Genomic DNA, 9697 nt, shown 5'->3' on the forward strand with positions numbered 1-9697 from the left:
GAGGCCTTATCAGAAGCACATTACCCTGTGCAAAATGAGGAAACTGCTACTGGCAAATTGTTCTTATTCCTAAAACGAGCGATTTTTATCACCTTTTTTCTGCAATTAGTATTCCTCAGCCTGTGGAAACAGATTCGTGAGCAAGCGCTGATCGAGCGCTGTTTTTTTTGGGCAGAAATGAGCGTGTATAATTGAAGGCTCTGCTGAACTCTGCCTTTCTTAAAGGGAATCTGTCACCAGGTTTTTGCTCCCCCATCAGAGTAAAGCATAATGTAGAGACAGAGACCCTGATTCCAGCGATGTGTCACTTACTGAGTTGTTTGATGTCATTTTGAGAAAATCACTGTTTTCTCTGCTGCAGATCTAGCAGTTATACAGAGCTCATGAATATGCTGGACTACCTAGCAGCACGACAAGTAGTCCTGTAATGATAAATAAATAATAATAATAATAATAATAATAATGATCTCCTGTTGATTAAACAGTGATTTTATAAAAAGAACACTACGAAGCCCAATAAGTGATACATTGCTGGAATCAGGGTCTCTTTTCCTTCATCCCGCTGCTCTCAGATTAGGTGGCAAAAACCTGGTGACAAATTCCCTTTAACAAAAGTCTAAACCACATTTGACAGGAGCCCTCCCCATAGACATATATTGGAAATTCCCTTATAATTGGATCTGACAAATAGTAGCTGTGAAGGTGCAACAAAGGAGGGACCCTTTAGTCCCCTCTTACCCCCCTACTCGTGTGCCAAAATACTTTCACACTAGATGTACCAAGTAACTAAGTTTATTTTTCTACAAAAGGCATATTTTTAATCTAATCAGAAACAACACAGATAATTCCAAAGTAAATGTAATTAGTATCTAGGGTCAGTAGTATAGTCCATAGCAGTGTTTCTCATGAAGTAAGATAGCGTGGAGATGCTCCAAGGAGGGGGGGGGGGTGTCAAGCATTCTCACCCGTTAGGGCGATGTTTCAGGGATTATTACTTCTCCGGTAAAGGACGCTCCGTAAACTTCTCTCCATGCTAAACTGCTACTCCATGGAAGAAATGGCTGTGGATTATACTACGGACTGTCGAACCCCATCAGTGACTAGGAAATCCAATAGAAGAAAAAAAAAAAACGGACTCAAAAGAACTCACACAAAAAAAATAATGTACTTATAAACCACATACATTAAAAATTAAAAAGATGCAATTTCCAATGAAGCAAGTCACGAAATGCGCGTCAGGGGGTGCAGATTGATACAAGTTGGAATGGGTCAGTACTATACCACAACTGATATTTTATGATATTTTACCTATCCACTGAAGTGGGATGGTCAATTGATCATATACTATCTGTAGGAATACTGCTGAGTATTGGCTTTAATTGAGCTTGGTGATTTTGTTTGTATCAAACCATTACTATGTGATGTAAATTATCTGCCATAGGTTATATTTAGGATTCCTTGGTCTGCCCCTGTTATTCAGGAACAGACCTTGAGGTTATCCCGCTTGTTGCGGTTGTGAAGAGATCACTTCAGGTTTTTGGCTATGTACAGCATTTTATTATTAATACATTTTGCACTTTGGGAATAAAAAAGAATTTTCTCAATTTATTACTTATGCATATTCCCTACTTATCAGTAAACACTGTTTAATTTTTAAGATAGCCTTAGAGATGCTAAATCACATCCTCTGTTGCCCTTCCTACCGACAGAGGATGTCATAATTTTTTGGGCATCCCCCCGTTCCAGGTTGCTGACCTTCACTCTACCTATACTTAACTAGCAATGTGTCCACCACCAAAACAGGTGTAAAAGAAAGTGAAAGACAAACCACATACACACAATACAAAAATTGTGTTAAAATATACTATGGTTTCCAACTAGTACTCTATCCCTAGTCAGAGAAACTAGATATGATATTTAGGAATGGAGTCAACGTGCCTACTTAACTAAATGGGCACCCTCAACTCTCCCGACGCGTCCCCCCCTTCCTAACGCAATAAAAGGGATCATCATGGGATATATAAAGATGACACATAAGATAGATCTTGCCAATGTACAAGCAACTTGTCAGACCAGAGGACTCTAATGACCAAGGGGAAAAAAGGCCTTTATATAAACTGTTTTGCAATATTTGGTCAGTGTGGGTTTTTTTTTTTTTGGATTTATTTTGTTGGTATATGCAACAGATGAGGACTTCTTTGTCTGTGTGAAGGAGGACTTTATGCTGATCTAACAGTAGATGGCGATGTTGTGTAAAGTTTCCTTATTCACTGTATTTTATAAGGTCTCTTGTTCTTCATGGTTTTGGCTTTCTCTTCCTGATACAGTGCTGTATGACTGTGCATATTAGTGATGGGCAGTCCGGTTCTTTTTGGTGATCCGGTTCCCATTGCTCCGCTCACCAAAAAGAGCCGGATTTATCAGATCGTTCTTGGCTCCTTATATTTAAGATTATAGTGACGCCGCTGAAACCCCGCCCACCCGCGGCAAAACCCCGCCTGCAGTGACCAATTAGATTGTTGAGTAGGCGGAGTTTAGCCGCGGGTGGGCGGGGTTTCAGCGGCGAAAAGAGCAGTTTCGAGATTTTATTGGCTCACACTAGTGATCCGGCTCCTGTCAGTCACTGCAGGGAGCCGGATCTTTGTGTCGGATCGTTCGCGACCGACCCAACACTAGTGCATATTTTTTACCTCATGTTCTGAGAAGTAAAGAGCTTGTTATCCCATGTAATCTGCTCTGTGAACTTTCTTCTGCAACTGGGAAGCTATAAGCTGTGCAACATATTTTACAATCCTTATTTCATAAGGTAATGTTAAGATGAGTATATCAGTGGAGAATGGGTTAAACGCCGTGCTATCATATAGACAAATCTGGATGAAGTTCAAGTGATATTTTTTTTTTTTCCTCCTATGCTTTTCTGAGATCTCTTCATTCAGGACAATTAATCATGTTTTTTTTTTTGTTTGTATTAGGCTCTCCCGTATGTCCCTGCTCTACAAAATTGCTTCCCTACTAACTTTTATAGTAAAATTATTTGGCAGTAATGGCGGTCACCGCCAAGAAAATTATACATCGTAACTAAAATAAAATGCATTAAAAAACTGCCCAGGGGAATACAGCGTTCAGGCAGTGATCCACACCACAAGACCATAGTTTTTTCTCAGAAGTTTTAGGCTTTGTGCGCACGCTGTGTTTTTACCGCGCTTTTGTGGTGCATTTTTGGGCTCAAAACTTCATGACTTTGCTTCCCCAGCAAAGCCCATGACATTTCATTTTTGTTGTCCGCAGTCTTGATTTGCTGCATTTTTGTGCAGAAAAAAAATTAGCATGTCAATTCTTTTCTGTTTTTCCACCCATCCAGTGCATTTGAAAAACGCAGCCAAAAATGCAGTAACACGAAATGTGTTTTAACCGCTGCGGTTTTGCAGCTGGTGCGATTTTAGTGGCAAAAAAAGCACAAAAATGCAGCGTAAAAAAAAAAAGCAGTGTGCGCACATAGCCTTACACGCTTTGTTGCAGTATTATGCACTTGTTTAAAATCCAACTTTATGGTGAGAACATAAGGGGGAAGGGGGCACCATGTCATTTTTTTAAGGTGTATTCTGCTTTAAATCTGTTTGAAAATACTAATATATATATATATATATATATATATATATATATATATATATATATAATAAGCTGAAAAGAATTAACTTAATGCTGTGTAATGCCCAAATGACTTGCTGTACATGTGCTCAGGCTTTTTTTTTTTTTTAGCAGCTTTTAATCACTTAATCACTTTGCGTTTCTAAAACCATGAAGTGGTTAAAAGGAGTGACTTTACCATTCTCCAGGCAATATTATATGCTAAATTGTAAAATAAAGACACCTAAAAATAAGCTGTTTGCAAAATAAAAAAAAAATACTCAAAAGACACCAAAAGAGATACCGGTACTTCACAAAAAAACCCACAAGCTTTACCTGAATTTTTTTTTTTTATATATATATAAATAAAAATTCAGCAGAAATGCCAGCATCTCAAAGACGCTGTGTTAGCATAGTCTTAAAGGTGTCCTGATATCTGGGAAAACATAATACCACAAGAGAAATTGTATTTTTTGTACAAGGGATTTGTCCTATTCTCCAAAATGTTTATCTTTTAGGGGGTTGCTCTTTTAAAGCTGATTTGTCAACACATTTCACAATTAAATTGTCACAGGTGACGGTCAGTCCTGTGGTTTCTGGCTATAGAAGGTCTCAGTGTTTGGCTGCACAGAATGCTCCCTGACTTTCTATTGTTCCTGCTGTTAGCATTCATTGTAATAGATAGCTTTCCTGCTGGATTTTCATGTCTTCCCCTTTTGGACCCAGCAGGAACTTGCCTTCCACCCAACTATTGTTCATCAGTGCTCTCTTGGTGCTTAAATTCTTTCCTGGACTGGTGCTCAGGGCCGCCATCAATGCATTACTACTGTGCCTGGTGTACCGGGCCGGGTGAAGAGGGGGTGGCCCGGCTGAGCCAGGGACAATTACTTAGTTTATTAAGCCCCGGGCCGGCCGGGCCACAGTCACAGCAGAGGGGCCCGGCAGTACTGCTTTTGCCGCTATACACGTGGCTAATTTGCATCGCATGCAAATTAGCCACGTGTGCTGGAGATGCAGCTGCACTGGGCCCCGAAATTCAGGGGGAGTTTTTCTGACCTGTCAGGAATGAGGGCAATCTGACCTGTAGCTGCTCAAGGCTCTGGGGGCTCCTGGCCAGATTGCCCTCATCGCATGCAGCGTGCCGGGCAGGGAGCGATCTGCAGCTCTGTACAGTGTAGAGAGCGGAACTCAGGAGTCCGTCCTCTGCTCCCTGCCCTACATTTTTCTGTGTGACACAGGCGCCCACTCATTGATGACGTCACCACGCTGCGCGCGCCTGTGTCATTTGAAAAGTACCCGGGAGCTGGGAGGTGAATGGATGGCGCGGCGCGGTGCGGGTCCAAACAGCCGGTACAGGAGAGGTAAGGGTTAACTTCGCTTTTTTTTTTTTTTTTTTTTTTAAATAGACCGAGGAGGGGAGAAGGGGATAATAGGGAGGGGGAGGGTTGGGTTTAGTACAGGGGATTGTGGGAGCTCCAGCAGCACACACAGACAGACAGACAGACAGATATCTCTGTAGACTGTGAGCCCTCGCGGGCAGGGTCCTCTCTCCTCCTGTACCAGTCTGTTATGTACTGGTAATGATTGTTGTACGTATACCCTTTCACTTGTAAAGCGCCATGGAATAAATGGCGCTATAATAATAATAAATAATAATAATATATATATTAGATTGTCTCAGAATTCCCTGCCTCACCAGCTTTGATAGCAGCTGTTTCTGCGCTAATTAGGCCCGTGACTAGTTGCAGGGGCCGTTGTTTCCCTAGACTAGTCCGCGATCTTTCCATGCTATCCCACCTCTGTGGGCATAATAACATGATTTCCACAAGTCAGCGTCACCGCTAGCTCCTGGAAATTTTGCGCATTTGCGCGCCATTGTGCTCACTTACCCACACGTCCCGGCTACAGAGAGGCGCACTGAACATGGTCAGAGGTGCAGAAGCTGTTCCTCTGATCATGTACAGTGCGCCTCTCTGAAGCCGGGACGTGTACACCCAACTTCAGATGAGGCTCAATGTGAGAGAACAGCGGCGCATGTGCAAAATTTCCAGGGGCTGACGATGACGCCGGCTTGTGGAAATCATGTTATCATGTCCACAGGGGTGTGATAGCATGGAAAGATAGTAACTAGTCTAAAGACCACATATCACTAAGCAACATCGCTAGCAACATCGCTGCTGAGGCACAACTTTTGTGACGTAACAGCGATGTTGCTAGCGATGTTGTTGTGTGTGACATCCAGCAACAACCTGGCCCCTGCTGTGAGGTCGCCGGTTGTTGCTGAATGTCCTGGATCATTTTTTAGTTGTTGCTGTCCCGCTGTGAAGCGCACATCGTTGTGTGTGGCAGTGACAGAGCAACAACTGAATGTGCAGGCAGCAGGAGTCGGCTTCTGCGGACGCTGGTAACCAATGTAAATATCAGGTAACCAAGAAGCCCTTTCCTTGGTTACTCGATATTTACCTTCGTTACCAGCGTCCGCCGCTCTCACACTGTCAGTGCCCGCTCCCTGTATACATAGCCAGACTACACATCGGGTAATTAACCCGATGTGTACTCTGGCTAGGAGTGCAGGGAGCCAGCGCTAAGCAGTGTGCGCTGGTAGCCAAGGTAAATATCGGGTTGGTTACCCGATATTTACCTTAGTTACCAAGCGCAGCATCGCTTCCACGCGTCGCTGCTGGCTGGGGGCTGGTCACTGGTTGCTGGTGAGATCTGCCTGTGTGACAGCTCACCAGCAACCCGTGTAGCGACACTCCAGCGATCCCTGCCAGGTCAGGTTGTTGGTGGGATCGCTGGAGCGTCGCTTAGTGTGACGGTACCTTAAGGAAACAATGCCCCTGCGACTAGTCATAGACCTAATTAGCATAGAAACAGCTCAGTTTATAAATCGTCTTTTTTAAACATTCATTTTAGTGAATAACATTACACAGGGCTGGTGAGGAGGGATGTTTAACATACATACGTGAATGCTGCTGGAGGGCATAGAGGACCTGACAGCAGGTTTCCTTTAAAATGAGTTGGATGGTGGGGGAGGATGCTAAGTTCCTCATAGCTTCCGCTCCAAAATTTATATGGCCCTGATAACCTCCTACCCAAACTAAAATTCATTATATAGCCCTGGTTGTGTCTTGTCCCACCCCCCGCAATTCATTGTGAAGCTATTATGGACGTATGGTAAATTGTGGGGGAGGTCACATGACAGGGAATAAGGCTTTGTGCACACATTCAATATTTTCAGCATAAAATTGTGCTCCAAGTGCTGATGTGTTGGCAGGAAGAACACTGCATAAAATATGCGTTTTGCTTGCAACTGTAAAATGCGTATTTTCCGCTACAAAATCGCAATGTGTGCACATAGCCTTATAATTAGTTGGGGGAGTGTCAGTTTATATTTATTAGGCGACAGATTATAGCTAATGGGGGGGCACAGTGCGGCTTATTTATCACCTTATATTCTGTATGTATGTATGTTTTTCCAAGAGTAGTGGCAGACTGTGGAAAGTTTGCGGGGTGGAGGCAGGGCAGGGGTGGAGTCTCAAGGGGGCCCCATAATTTTGCCAATATGGGGCCCTGAAATTCCTAGTGGCGGCCGTGCTGGTGATGTTGTTCAGTTCTTTCTAGCTCTGGTTACAATCAGCTGGCTTGTCCTCCTCTGTGGTATTGTTGCTGAAGCTTGCTGATCCCTTGCCTGCGTCATCTGTGGATAAGTAGTTCATGTATTTCCCCTGGTGTGTCCTCTTTGTGTCTTCTATAGTGTTTAGCGGTGATGACGAAGAGCTCATCCCATCCATTACCTATTTAGCGCCCAGCACTATGGATACCTATGGTCAAGTATCCAGCTCAGTGCATAGGTGCAGAGCCTATCTAGGGTGGTGAGGGACCCCAGGGATCAGCTGTAGGTTTGGTCAGAGGTCACCATCTCACCCTTCTCTAAACGCAGGGGTTCTCTTCCCTTACTGTTCGCCGCTCGCTTGCTACTTCCCCGTACCTTGCGTGACAATAAGGTACATGCATTAATAAAGTGATTTTCAACTTTTCAGAAGACTTCTGACCCACAGCTGAAAGTTTGTTTTTTCTTTAAGCCTTTGTGCTTTACTCGCCCTCCCCTGGTCCAGCTAAGTTTCCGTCTGTTGCTCCTGGTGTCTTATTGTCTCCAGCACTGACGTCACGTTAACAGCAATGTAGCCAATCTATGAGCTCAGCGGCTCATGCCATATACTGTTGAGCTCTATGTGCCATCAGCGCACCAGACAATAACAGGCACAGGAGCAGTGGTGTGAACTCAGCACTATACCTGGGAAGGGTGAATGAAGTCCATTTTTTTTTTTTTTTAAATTGCAGCCGGAAGAAGCTTTTAAGGCCCGTTTCACATGCCAGTGAAAACCACAGACGTTCTTCACTGACGTGTAAAACACGCACATGTCCCTCCGTGTTCCGTGATTCACGGCACACGTGGGTTGTCCATGTGCAATACGTGATCCGTTATTCATGATTGCACATTGGCGTATGATCACCTGTCACGTTCCTTCTCTCCATGGTGCTGAACTCCTCAGCTCTGCAGCGTCCGCCCACCGCTCTCTGCAGCTACTTCCGGGTTGTCTCTGGCTGCATTCATAAATATGCATGAGCCGGGCAGGAAGCTGCAGAGAGCAGAGGCAGAACACAGCGTCGCTGGAAAGGTGAGTTGAAAATGTTTATTATTTTAAATGTTCGTGTTTTTCAGGTACGTGTTTCACGGATCACACAACTGCGTGGTCCATGGAACAGTGATGCCAGAAAAAAGCGGACATGTCTCCGTACGGCAATCACGGACACGCATGTACGCCGCATGGAGACACAGTCAGTGAAAAATCACTGATGTGTGAGCAGACCCATTCATTATAATGGGTCTGCATATATCAGTGATTTTGTTACGTATAAAGAAAAGCACAAACGTACCAGAATCACTGACGTGTGAAACAGGCCTAAAACAGATGTTTGTCCTAATGAGGCTGATGTACTTCCTTTACTTATCCAAATGTTTTTTTCTTAGTATGTTCAATTCATACACAAATACTTTTTGAATAGGGCTTCCTATTGAAACCAATAGTGCATATGTTGCTCTTATACTTTTAACCTATTTTTCAATATGTCAATTCTAGAGATACTTGATTTATTTAAAAAAAATAAGCTTAATATTCTATTTGAAGATATTGGAAATAGAAAACAACTCTACAGATATAAACAGTGTATTAAATAAATAAATAAATAAATAAAACACCAAAAAATGCTTAAGGCAATGTTCACACTAGAAAAATGATTTTTCTTAAGAAATTTCTTAAGAAATTTCTTAAGAGTGAAGGATTAGTGCACCTGCGTTAAAAAACGCACCAAAAACGCACCTGCTTTTTTGCCGCGTTTTTGGTGCGTTTTTGGTGCGTTTTCGGTGCGTTTTTGGTGCGTTTTTACCGCTGGTTGCTCCCTGCGTTATTGTGCCAATTATCTATGGCAAAAAACGCAGTTAGCTGCAGAAAAGAAGTGACATGCTCATTCTTTTTCTTAAGAAAATCTACTGAAAGAATTTTCTTAAGAAAAAAACGCAGTGTGTGCACAGCTAATTTTTTTTGCCATAGGTTTTGCTGGGGAATGTCTGCAGAAAGGTTACAAGAATTTCTCAAGAAATTTCTGCAGCAAAAACGGACCCAAAACGCAGGTAAAAAACGCAGTGTGTGAACATAGCCTTAGGCTTGTGAGAGATTTTTAGGCAGAAATATCCTTGACAAAAAAAACTATACTTGGAGTATAAGCCTGGAATCACACATGCAGTTTTCATTGAAGTCTTTGATGCATTTTTTTTTAAGCAAAGCCAGAAGTGGATTCTAAAGAAAAAGTCCACCATTGACTTACAAAATTACATAAATAAAAACAAAATTCAAAATATCATGAAAATTTATTGTTTGATTCCAGGATGAAGGCAGTCAGAGAATGGAACAGGCATCCACAGGAGGCAGTGAGCACTCCATCAATGGAAATCCTCAAGCGGAAGCTGGATAAACATATAGCTGGGATGATTTAGGAAAGCCTGCAC

Source organism: Anomaloglossus baeobatrachus, chromosome 8 (genome assembly GCF_048569485.1).
Source record: "Anomaloglossus baeobatrachus isolate aAnoBae1 chromosome 8, aAnoBae1.hap1, whole genome shotgun sequence".
NCBI lineage: Eukaryota > Metazoa > Chordata > Amphibia > Anura > Aromobatidae > Anomaloglossus > Anomaloglossus baeobatrachus.